The sequence below is a fragment of the Macrotis lagotis genome, chromosome 3, assembly GCF_037893015.1.
Source record: "Macrotis lagotis isolate mMagLag1 chromosome 3, bilby.v1.9.chrom.fasta, whole genome shotgun sequence".
Classification (NCBI taxonomy): domain Eukaryota; kingdom Metazoa; phylum Chordata; class Mammalia; order Peramelemorphia; family Peramelidae; genus Macrotis; species Macrotis lagotis.
In genome coordinates this window covers 193076126-193087283 of record NC_133660.1, presented here as the reverse complement: position 1 = coordinate 193087283, position 11158 = coordinate 193076126, and positions in this window count along the sequence as shown.

The following is an 11158-nucleotide window of genomic DNA, read 5'->3' as shown; positions in this document are numbered from 1 at the left end:
CCACACAGTCTCCATCCATGTTCTTGAACTATCATGCTTTTCCTTCTTCTCAACCACACCTATCATTTCAGCAATAAAGGGAATTTTGGAGAAGGAAATTCCTACCAGGAGAGATCATTGATTATTATGCAATTGATTGTATAAGAGACTTGCCTGGAGGCATTAAGAAGTTAGGTGATTTAAGGTCACATGCTAGTTTATTTCAGAGGATGGCTGGAATCCAAAGAGCTGGCACTCTATCCTCTGTACCATTCATACTATTGAAGAAACCAGGGAGGTGATTTGGGATCACCAACTTGGCTAATACCTTTATTAGGAAGGCAAAAGAGGAAGATGAACACATCCTTATCTGGCAAAGATGGAATAGCTATTCTTTCTTTGAAACCATGGAAACTTTGTGTTGGGATAGTTTAATTTCAATTTCTGTAGCAGAGTCATTCTTGTACAGGGACTGTTTATCCTATTTAAGAATACACTTCTTGTTGCTGTTTCTCTTCCCTACTGCTGAGATCATTGTCACTGTTGTATTCCACTGGTACAAGTAAACCACAATGTAGAACTCAATTGAATAGGTCAATCAAATTTAGATTTAGTTTTATTATGGAGGTGGGGGGGGCATGAAAATTTGGAGTTTAATTTTTATTTTCATTCAGTTTGATTCTTCTAATACTGTCCAGCAGGTATAGCCAAAGGTAAGAAGAACATATTCTTCGCCCTGCTGCCTAAGCAGTACAAGGAATTCATTGACCAACTTAGATTTTTTTCAAAACCATGCACAAAAGATAGAAGCAAGAAAAGGTCACTGAGGATGAGCACAGAAGGGCAGTATGATCCTGCAATAAAAACATTGGCAAAACTAAAACCCCAAAACCTAGGACATGTGTTGAATACTAAGGACAACAAAAAGAGATTTGGAGAAAAGTAGATTTTATTGATATCCTTTGTTTTTTACATCAACTACAATCCCTATTCTTTCTCTTCCCTCCCTCCTGGAGACGTATCTCTCTTATGACAAATTTCTTTTTTTAAAAAAAGGGGGGGAACCCTCACAAAACAATTCATTGAAAAAATCTGATGTTATATATCAAATTTCACAACTTTGGGCCCCCCATTTCTGTAAATACAGATGCAGTATTCCTTCACAAGCAAATTATTTCTATGACAGTTATTGAAATGAGCAAAAATTGGTCAAAGCACCTAATACATTTGTCTTTTCTCTAATTTTGAGCAATTCACCATTTGATCTAATTAATGTGGTACAGATTTTTTTTTCTAGGCAAGGATTTGTTGAAAATATGATGATGTTAAATTTTATATGACTTAAACAATAATTCTATATTGTTTACTCAGTCAGAATGGTTTTAGTAACTCCTTTAGAGCCAAGGAAGATATCTTTTCATGTCTCTTCCTTGGGACTGACCTTGATCTTTATAAATTCCATAACATTCAATGTCAATTGTTTTGTGGTTGTGGTTCTTTCAATTTGCATTATTGTAGTTGATAACATTATTACTAGTGGCAGTTAGGTAGCCCCCGGGTGTAGAGTGCTAGGCTTGGCCTCAGGTAGAGCTTAGTTCAAATCTGTTCTCAGTCTTACTAGCTGTAGTGACTCTGTACAAGTCACTTAATCACTGCCTGCCTCAGTGTCTTCAACTGCAAAATAAAGATAATACCAGTACCTACCTCACTCAGTTATTATAAGGATCTCATTGATTTCTGCCAGGATTGTCCCTTAGCAAATTCATGAAAAGGTGAAATCCATCTGAGGCACCCTTTTATGTCTCCCTTCCCACTATAGTGCCCTTTTCTCCTCTGGGCATCAGGGCCTTGTTAGTAGTTGGGTTTCAAGTATTCCTTCCTATCAGTTCCAAAATCTTAACATGCAAGTAACTACTTAGTCTAAATCTCTGAAAAGTCAATCCTCTTCCTTGCTTTGGTAAGAGCCAGGATTCTGCAGGAAAGGTTTCTAGGGGACTGTATGAAACTGAATTGGCAAACACTTCTAGGACACTAAAAAGATAGTTTGTAACTGTATTATTGCTTTTGGAAGTGAGAAAACTCATCTTATCAAAGCCATTTTAAAAGTATGTGCCTGGCCAGCGTCTGTGGATATCCTATGTTTCCATTTGCTATTTTTGGGATTACAAGAGCAACTTAATCCATTAGACAGTCTAAAAGTTGACAGCAATTGGGAAATACAAGTGCCCTGAAATTTTTAAGCACCATAATACTGATTTAGTCTAATTAATGAGAAGAGTGGGACTAATACTTCACTCTTAATCTCAAGCTCTTCTTGCTCTCCCTATATCTCTATAAATTGGAGAAAATCAGATTAGGTTTTGTTAATGTTAATGATTTCCACATATGTCACTGACAAAAATTTAGGCATTACAATCAGATGACCTTAATCAAGCAATCAATGAACAAGCATTTATTTATTGAGCATCTAATTTGGGCCAGGAACTGGTCTGCTCTAAGGATATAGCAACAAATGAGAAATTTATTCAGTCCTGCCCTGGAAGAGCTTTGTGCATGCACAAAGAAAGATATATGCAAAGCATACAAGGTAACCTGGTGAAGGGTGTGAGTTGGGGGGGGGAAAGAGGTAGGCACTGGCAGCTAGGGAGCAGGAAAGAACCCATGCATTTGAGACTAGTCTAGAAGGAAAACTAGGGATTCCAGGAAGCAAGATAAGGAGGGAACAAGCATGAGGGATGATGGAACTTCCCCTTTGTCAAGCAGCAAGATTGGTTTGGCTGGCCCATAGAGTATTAAAATCATCAAAAATCTTTAATTAAGCTTTTGCTGTGTATAAGACCCTATGCTTTGTGGATATTGTGCAATGAATCTAGAAATATAGAATAAGGTCAAGATAGGAAAATCTTTAAATGCCATATAAAGAGTCTTGAGATAATAGGGATTCACTGGAGGTTAGTGAGTATAGGAATAATATGGTTAGACTTTGGCAATTGTACACAGGATTAATTGGAGTAGAGAGAGACATTTGAGAAAAATAGAACAATCAATCAATCAACCAGTTCAGAGATTATTGAAGTAATACATGTGAGAGGTGCTGAAGTATGAATGAAGAGGAGGCCTATTTAGTAGTAGAAATTATGAGATTTGGTAATTAATAGATATGTGAAATGAGTAAGAAATCTGAGTGAGGAACTGAATATAATATCCAAAGTTTGAAAACATTAAAAAACAGAATGTTGGTGCCCTCAACAGCAAAAAAAAAAGGAAAACATAGAAAAAGGATGCATTTTGGTAAAAGATAGTGTATTCTATTTTTGTCACATTGAATATCAGAGGCCTATGAAACATCAAGATTGAAACATCTAATAGGCAATTGAAGATGCAGGATAAGAGCTTAGAGAGGAGATTAGGGGAAGGGAACAAGTATTTATGCAGTGCCTGTTATGTTTCAAGATCTGTGCTATGTGCTTTAAGATTATTATCTCATTTGATCCCTCTGGAAGGTGTACATTAATATTATCTTCATTTTACAGAAGAGGAAAGTGATAAAGACAGAGAGATTAAATGACTTGACCAGAGTCGCCCAGCTAATAAATGTCTGAAGTCAAATTTGAATTCAGATATCCCAAACTCCAAGCCCAACACTCTATAGAAAGAATCATTAAACCCATGTTTACTAATGAAGTCATCAAGTGAGGAAGAGAAAAAGGGAAAGAGGACCTAAGAAAGAACCTTGGAAGTTACATAAATGATGATCTGGTAAAAGAGTGAGAAAGAAGGAGTGGTTAGACTAGTAAAAGAAGAATGGAAAGAAAGTTGGTCATAGACAAAAACGGGCTACCCAGGAGGAAAGGATGATCAGTATTATCAATTACTAAGTACTTGATCGAGCACCAAAGATCAAAAAGGATAATAACTGAGAAAAGGACAACAAATTTGCAATTGGTCGTTGAGGATTTTGGAGAAAGTGATTTCAGGTGAATGATGAAATCTGAAGCTGGACTTCTATGAGAGAGAAGAGACAGTGAAGGCGGTGAGTGTAGGTAGCTTTTTCAAGAAATTGGACTGAGAAAGGGAAGAGAGAGCTAAAACTCTAGTTTGAAGAAAAGGTAGGATTTAAGTGAGGTTTTTTTTAGAATGTAGGAAAAATTCATTATGTTGGAAGACATAAGGAAAGAAACTGGTAGGGCAAAATTCAAGAGGGGAGAAACACAGAAACCAAAAGAGAGACAGACAGACAAAGAATGAACCTGGAGACAGTCTTTTGGATTGAGATGAGAGAAGATAAGACCAAAGGTACATTTAATCTGGGTTAGAAGGGCCACCTTTCCATCTAAATTTACAGTATAAGGATATGGAGTAAAAGAGGAAGATACCTTAGTAGGTAACCAGTAAGTTACACATGGAATCATTAAATTTAGGTTTGGAAGGATGATTACATGTCACCAATTCCCTCAATAGAATGTAAGGCTATCTAGAACAGAGATACTTTTTCTTTGTATTCCCAGTGCCTACCACAGTGCCTTACACATAATACCTTTGATGGTATTTGTGGGGTTGAAATAATTTGAATTTTGTGAATGAAGAAAATGAGATCTAGAGGATGTGTCTTGCCTCGGGTTAATACAGTGAGTTGGTTTCAGAGCTCGCACTAGAACCCAGGTTTCCTGACTCAGTTTATTTGTCTTGACTGTCCCATCATCCTTCTTGCCCAAATAAAAAAAAATCCCTTTTATGACACTTCTGAATATGTCTCCATTCTGTTGCTGCATGTATACTTACAAAGATGGGGAACTCATTACTTTATAAGGCAGTCCATTTCATTGCTGATGAACTCTGCTGAGGGAGAAAAAAAGTCTGTTTATAATTCACAACTACTCTTCTTAGTTCTGCCCTCCAGAACTACATAAAACTGTCTTCTACAACATTGACCTTCTTTAATTTTTTTTAAGATCTTTATAAGAATTTTTTAAAAAACATTTCTGATTTCAGTTTATTTTTGAAATCATTTCTAGTCAATGTTTCAGAAACAGAATTGCTATCCCAGTAGGGAGACATTTCAATGGAAACAAAGTCTGTTTTTGTTACAATTTTAAAAAATCAAATTTACAAAAAAAAATTAATAGAGTTTCAGCTTAGACCATTAGAAGGGATCTTGTTTTCTTGCCTCTTCCCTGTAACATTAAAAACACAGTTTCTTTACAAAAGCAACCACAGCAAATTTCATTCAAGGGCCTTTTGATACAACTCAATAAGCATCTTTTACTCCTTCCCTTCCTCCCTCCCTTCCTTCCTCCTTTCCTCTTTTCTTCCCTCTCTACATGTCTTCCTTCCTCCCTCCTTTTCTTCTTTCTTTCCTTTCTTCCTCTCTTACAAATCCTACCTACTCTTTGTCAGTCCAAGCCAAAGAGATGACTTTGCCCCTGGGTTGATCATGTATATTTTTATTACTACAAACTTCCCTCCTTCAATATACTCTTCCAAATGCCTATAATCTTCTTTACCAGAAGTTCAATTCAGCAAGAATTTCTTAGGTGTGTACTCTGCAAACAAAAGGAGAAATAAGTTCTAGCTTAGTATTGTGGGAGGAGTGCTGAATATGTAACTAGAGAAGCAGGTTCAAATCCCAGTGTTGGTACGTGCTATTTGTATTATCTGATTCAATTAGTTATTTTTACCACTTATTCCTGTTTCCTCATTTTTATTTATTTTTTCTTTCAATTGATATTTTATTTCATTTTTCCAGTTACATGTTATGAAAAATTTTCAACTTTCAACATATACATATGCATATTTTTGAGTTACAAAATTTCCTTCCACCCTCCCTTCCCACCCCCCTCTCCTCAGTGACAAACAGTCAGATTAATATTGTACAAACACATTTGTGTTAAACACCTTTACAGTTTACTCATTTTCGGTATGAGGAATTAGGATTGGGGGAAAGAAAGAAAACCATGAGATAGAAAGGAAATACATAAGAGAAATTTTTTTAAAATGGGAATGTAGTGTTCATTGAGATTCTGTAGGGTTTTTTGTTTTGTTTTGTTTTGTTTTTCATACTCTGGATAGGGATAGCCTTGTCCATAGTAGTCTAATAGAATTGTCCTAGCTCTCTGACCTACCGAGAAGTTAGTTTCCTCACTTTTAAATGAAAGATCAGATTTGTGTTTGTGTGTGTGTGTGTGTGTGTGTGTGTGTGTGTGTGTGTGTGTGTGTGTGTCCTGGATCCCTTTGGCAGTCTGGGGTAGCCTATGACTACTCAGAATGATCTTTTTAGATGCATAAAATAAAACACATGGATTATAAAGGTGGTCTCAGTTTTCCAAGGTTGAGAAATATAAAAAGTCTCAGAGTTGATGGTAACTGGGACTTGATGACTTATTGACCAAACATATCTCCAAAGGAAATAGGGGAGCTAAGTGCTACTCTGGCCTTGGTGTATATCCTTAGGGTGAAGTAAACCTCTTTTGTTAAATGTTTGGTGACTAATGAGTACCTCTTTTTGTCTCAGTATAAAACCTGAATAAGGAGGGTGCTGGTCTTAAAATTATTCCTATAGTAAATGAAACCAATGATATTGAGCTTAGTCATCAAGGCATTCAACAACAACACAAGTTTAGGTTTACTGATCATTAAATAAACTCTAAAATTCCTTTCAGCTTTATGTATATATGTATATATGTATTATATGTATATATATGATTATGAACATATATGTATATATGATTATATGTATATATTATTGTATATATAATTATCTGTCACCAGTTTATTTATATATGTATGTGTATATATAAATACATACATATATATATATATATATATATATACATACATATATGTATATTTAACTTACTCTTAGGCCAGATAGGCAGTCATTTTCCTAATGTGATTTCTTAGCTTTGGAAGAAGGCCCTTCTATACTCCAAAAAAATTCACATTCTGCTATGTAGCACTTCAAGTAGAAGCTCTTTGAAGGTAAGAACTTGGTATTTTTGCACCATTAAATTTCAAGCTCCTAGCAAGTTATATTACATCTATGTTTAATATTTTGTTGAATTGAATGATCTGTAGGATCATTTAAACATCTTTGTTGATAGTTTCCTTTTACACAAGCCGTTCCCCAGTCCCTTAATAACCTTATCATAGTTGTTTCATTAAAACTAATTTTATTCTCATTCCCTTCTATTCCTTAATAGCACCAAGTCTAAAGTGTTCTATAAATGTTAGCCATTAGCTAAGATTAGTTATTTTTTTCTTTATTAAAGATTTTATTTGAGTTTTACAATTTTTCCCCTAATCTTACTTCCCTCCCCCGAACAGAAGGCAATTTGTCAGTCTTTACATTGTTTCCATGGTATACACTGATCCAAATTGAGTGTGATGAGAGAGAAATTATATCCTTAAGGAAGAAACATAAAGTATAAGAGATAGCAAGATCAGACAATAAGATATCAGGTTTTTTTTTCTAAATTTAAGGTAGTAGTCCTTGTTCTTTGTTCAAACTCCACAGTTCCTTCTCTGGATACAGATGGTATTCTCCATTGCAGAGAACCCCAAATTGTCCCTGACTGTTGCACTGATGGAATGAGCAAGTCCATCAAGGTTGATCATCACCCCCCCCCCATGTTGCTGTTAGGGTATAGAGTGTTTTTCTGGTTCTGCTCATCTCACTCAGCATCAGTTCATGCAAATCCCTCCAGGCTTCCCTGAATTCCCATCCCTCCTGGTTTCTAATAGAACAATAGTGTTCCATGATATACATATGCCACAGTTTGCTAAGCCATTCCCCAATTGAAGGACATTTACTTGATTTCCAATTCTTTGCCACCACAAACAGGGCTGCTATGAATATTTTTGTTCAAGTGATGTTTTTACCCTTTTTCATCTTCTCTTCAGGGTATAGACCCAGTAGTGGTATTGCTGGATCAAAGGGTATACACATTTTTGTGGCCCTTTGGGGGTAGTTCCAAATTTCTCTCCAAAAAGGTTGGATGAATTCACATGATTAGTTATTATTAATCAAGTAGTTTGCATCACATTTGTGCAGGAGAGTGAAAAACTTTGGACTTGAAGTCAGAGAAAATGTGAGAGAACTCAAATCTCTCCTCTGTGGCTGCTATATGACCTTAGGCAAATCTCTTCTTCTCTTGGAGTCTCAGTTCATTGTAGACAAGGAAAGAAAGGAAGTAGCATTTATTTATTAAGTGGCAGCTCAGTTTGGTTGAACCCAATACATGATCATCCATAAACAAGACGGGTGATTCTGCCCATGTTCTATAGGATGATTTCCTTGTAGGCCTATTCTTCCCATAGCCCCTGTCACAGAATTGTGCTGATAAATGAAAAATAATGAGCAAAACTTTTTGTAGTCTTGGAGTCCTGAATGAGAGGCAAGGTGATCACCTTGAGAAAACCTATGTTCACATTCTGCCTCTATACTAGCCACGGCCAAACCATTTAAACTGTCAATACTCTTTAAGGCTACCAGTTCCAGTCAAGTTACCAGTGTTCATTGATTGGTTGATGGAGTTTCCCAAATGAATGAAATCACCCCAAAACTACTGTATAAATGTTAGTTGTGTTGATGAGGAGGAGGAGGATATTTACAAATTAGTATCTTACTAGATTTGTTTCTTCACTGATGAATTTAAAAATAAAGTAGATAAGAGAAGAGGCATCATCTCAGTGAAATCTTGTTTTTGTAGGTTTTTGCAAGGCAATGGGGTTAAGTGGCTTACCTAAGGCCACACAGCTAGGTCATTATTAAGTGTCTGAGACCTGATTTGAACTCGGGTCCTTCTAACTCCAGGGCTAATGCTCTATCCACTGCACCACCTAGCCACCCCCAATGAAATCTTAGAATGATGCAGGTCCAGATTTTCTTCATGTTACTTTTGTAATGTGTGTCCTATAGCTTTTAATGAAAGCCATGGTATGATTTGGCACTGCTCTATGTATGGGAATGAAGTGCAGATGGTATATACCTGTTGAAAACTGTTCCTTCAGACAATCCCCACCTGGCCAATGACTCTGTTCCTCTGTTCTTTTCTCCTTCAGTCCTGTGACTTCAATGCTGTGACTAGCCTCCAGGTTTTTTTTTTTCATTTCAGGGTCCAAATTACCTATTAGTTTCACATCTCTGATTGCTGTTCATTCTGGAAATAACAGTCTTAGATAACAATTGAATTGGATATCCTTTTCTTTCTATAGAAATAGCCTAACTATTCTATATTCTTAAGATAATGGCAAAGCCGGGATACAGCATAAGAGTGTTATTCACGTGTGTGTGTGTATGTGTGTGTGTGTGTGTGTGTGTGTGTGTGTGTGAATTAAATCATATGGAATACTCTACAAAAAATTCTGTGGGACCTAAAAAAAAAATTCTGTGGGGAAAAACTTGGAGTTTACCTTTAGGACAGTCATCCCTAAAAATATGTTAAATGACAGTTACAGAATGGAGGATGAAGGCCATAAGATTTAGAGAGCAGAATGATCTTAGAAGTTGTCTGGTCTACCACCTCACATGGCAGAGGCAGCATCATGAGCCCCCAAAGACTAAGTTCAAGGCACTTTGTGAGTCAATATCCACTCAAAATCATAGCTCATGGAGACTGAGTGGTATGTTTACTTTTACAAAGCTGGAGGACACATTAGTTCTAAGCAAATAACATTAATCAAACAGCTTAGCAAATTAAGTGACAAGAAAACATCCTTTACACATACATGGGCTAGTTAGGGCACATAGACATGACAAAGGGCAAATTGTAGAAAGCAGGTATTTGTAGGGAACATGGATAAAAGAGTCTCCCAACCTAGAGCAAGTTGTAGAAAGTATACCTTTAGGGGCAGCTAAGTGGTTCAGTAGATAGAGCACCAGCCCTGGAGTTAGGAGGACCTGAGTTCAAATCAGATCTTAGACATTTAATAATTACCTAACTGTGTGACCTTGGGCAAGTCATTTAACTGTATTACCCTGCAAAAAACAAACAAACCAAAAAAGGTTTTATGCTTAGTGAAGATCCCAGGAAATCATCTTGGAGCTGCTGCTGCTGCTGGAGAAAATGTCTACCAGCAAGGATAGGGCAGGAGAAAAGTTCATCTCTACCCATGATTTCATGACTTCCAATTTTAACTAATTATTTCCAGTAAAGAGGTGCTAAATTCTATGGTTTCCAAGCATCCAAAGGACAGAAAGTATCCTGTGCCTTCTACCTTCTGACACCCAGGGGCAAAGTCTTAGGCAAACCACCCTGATAAGAGTTCAGGTAAAAAACTCAGTGTCTAAAATTTTCAGACTTTGCAATTAGATCTTTCCAAGAAGAGATCTGAAAGCCATTTATTTTCAACGTGTGTATGAATAGTCAATTAGCAGCAGCTGACAGTAGCAGAAGAAATGAGTGACTCAAGACTTAATAACAAATTCTCCATTTTCTATAAAATGTCTCCCTAAGTTAAATATTGCGTTAGTTATTAAGAGGAGATCCATCACGAGCTCTCTTAGCACTTTTCTGATTAGCACCATAAGCATGTGTTGGGAACCAGGGTCTCTAAGATGTTTGACACAGTCTCAGCAAGAAGACTCAAGGCAGTCACACTGCCGATGGAACATTTCCTTCTTCAATATATATAGGGATTTCATGCATACCAATATTTATAGGTTTATTATTGATTGCAAAACTTACTCATCCTAATAGTGGAATGACTATAAAGGAAGGATTTCAGAAAAATTCCTTGAATAAAACAAATTGTAAACTCCGTCCAAATTTAACAGGACTGCCTCTCCCTGAGGCATACAAAAGGCTTCAACATTATGAAATCTCTGGAAAACCCAACCCTGGGAATTCCAAGGAGATGTCAGAATACATACAGGGAAAACAGATACAAGATGGGTCAGATAGAATTCCAGGGAAATTAATAGTTTTACCCCCCCTTACCATACACAGAAATATATGAAAAAGATGGTGAGAAAATAGTACAGGTGACCGATATGTGAATTCCAGCAGCCTTAGTTTCGTGGGAAAGAATAAAAAAGTCACAGAAACTGTGGCTTCTACCAACAAGGCCTGAAAGAAAAATTGGTGATTGTAAGAGTTAACGGATGGGTGGACAAGCATAAAGACCCTCACTATAGATTGTTAAGGAAGTGTATCAAAAAACATTACTTACACAAAAAAAT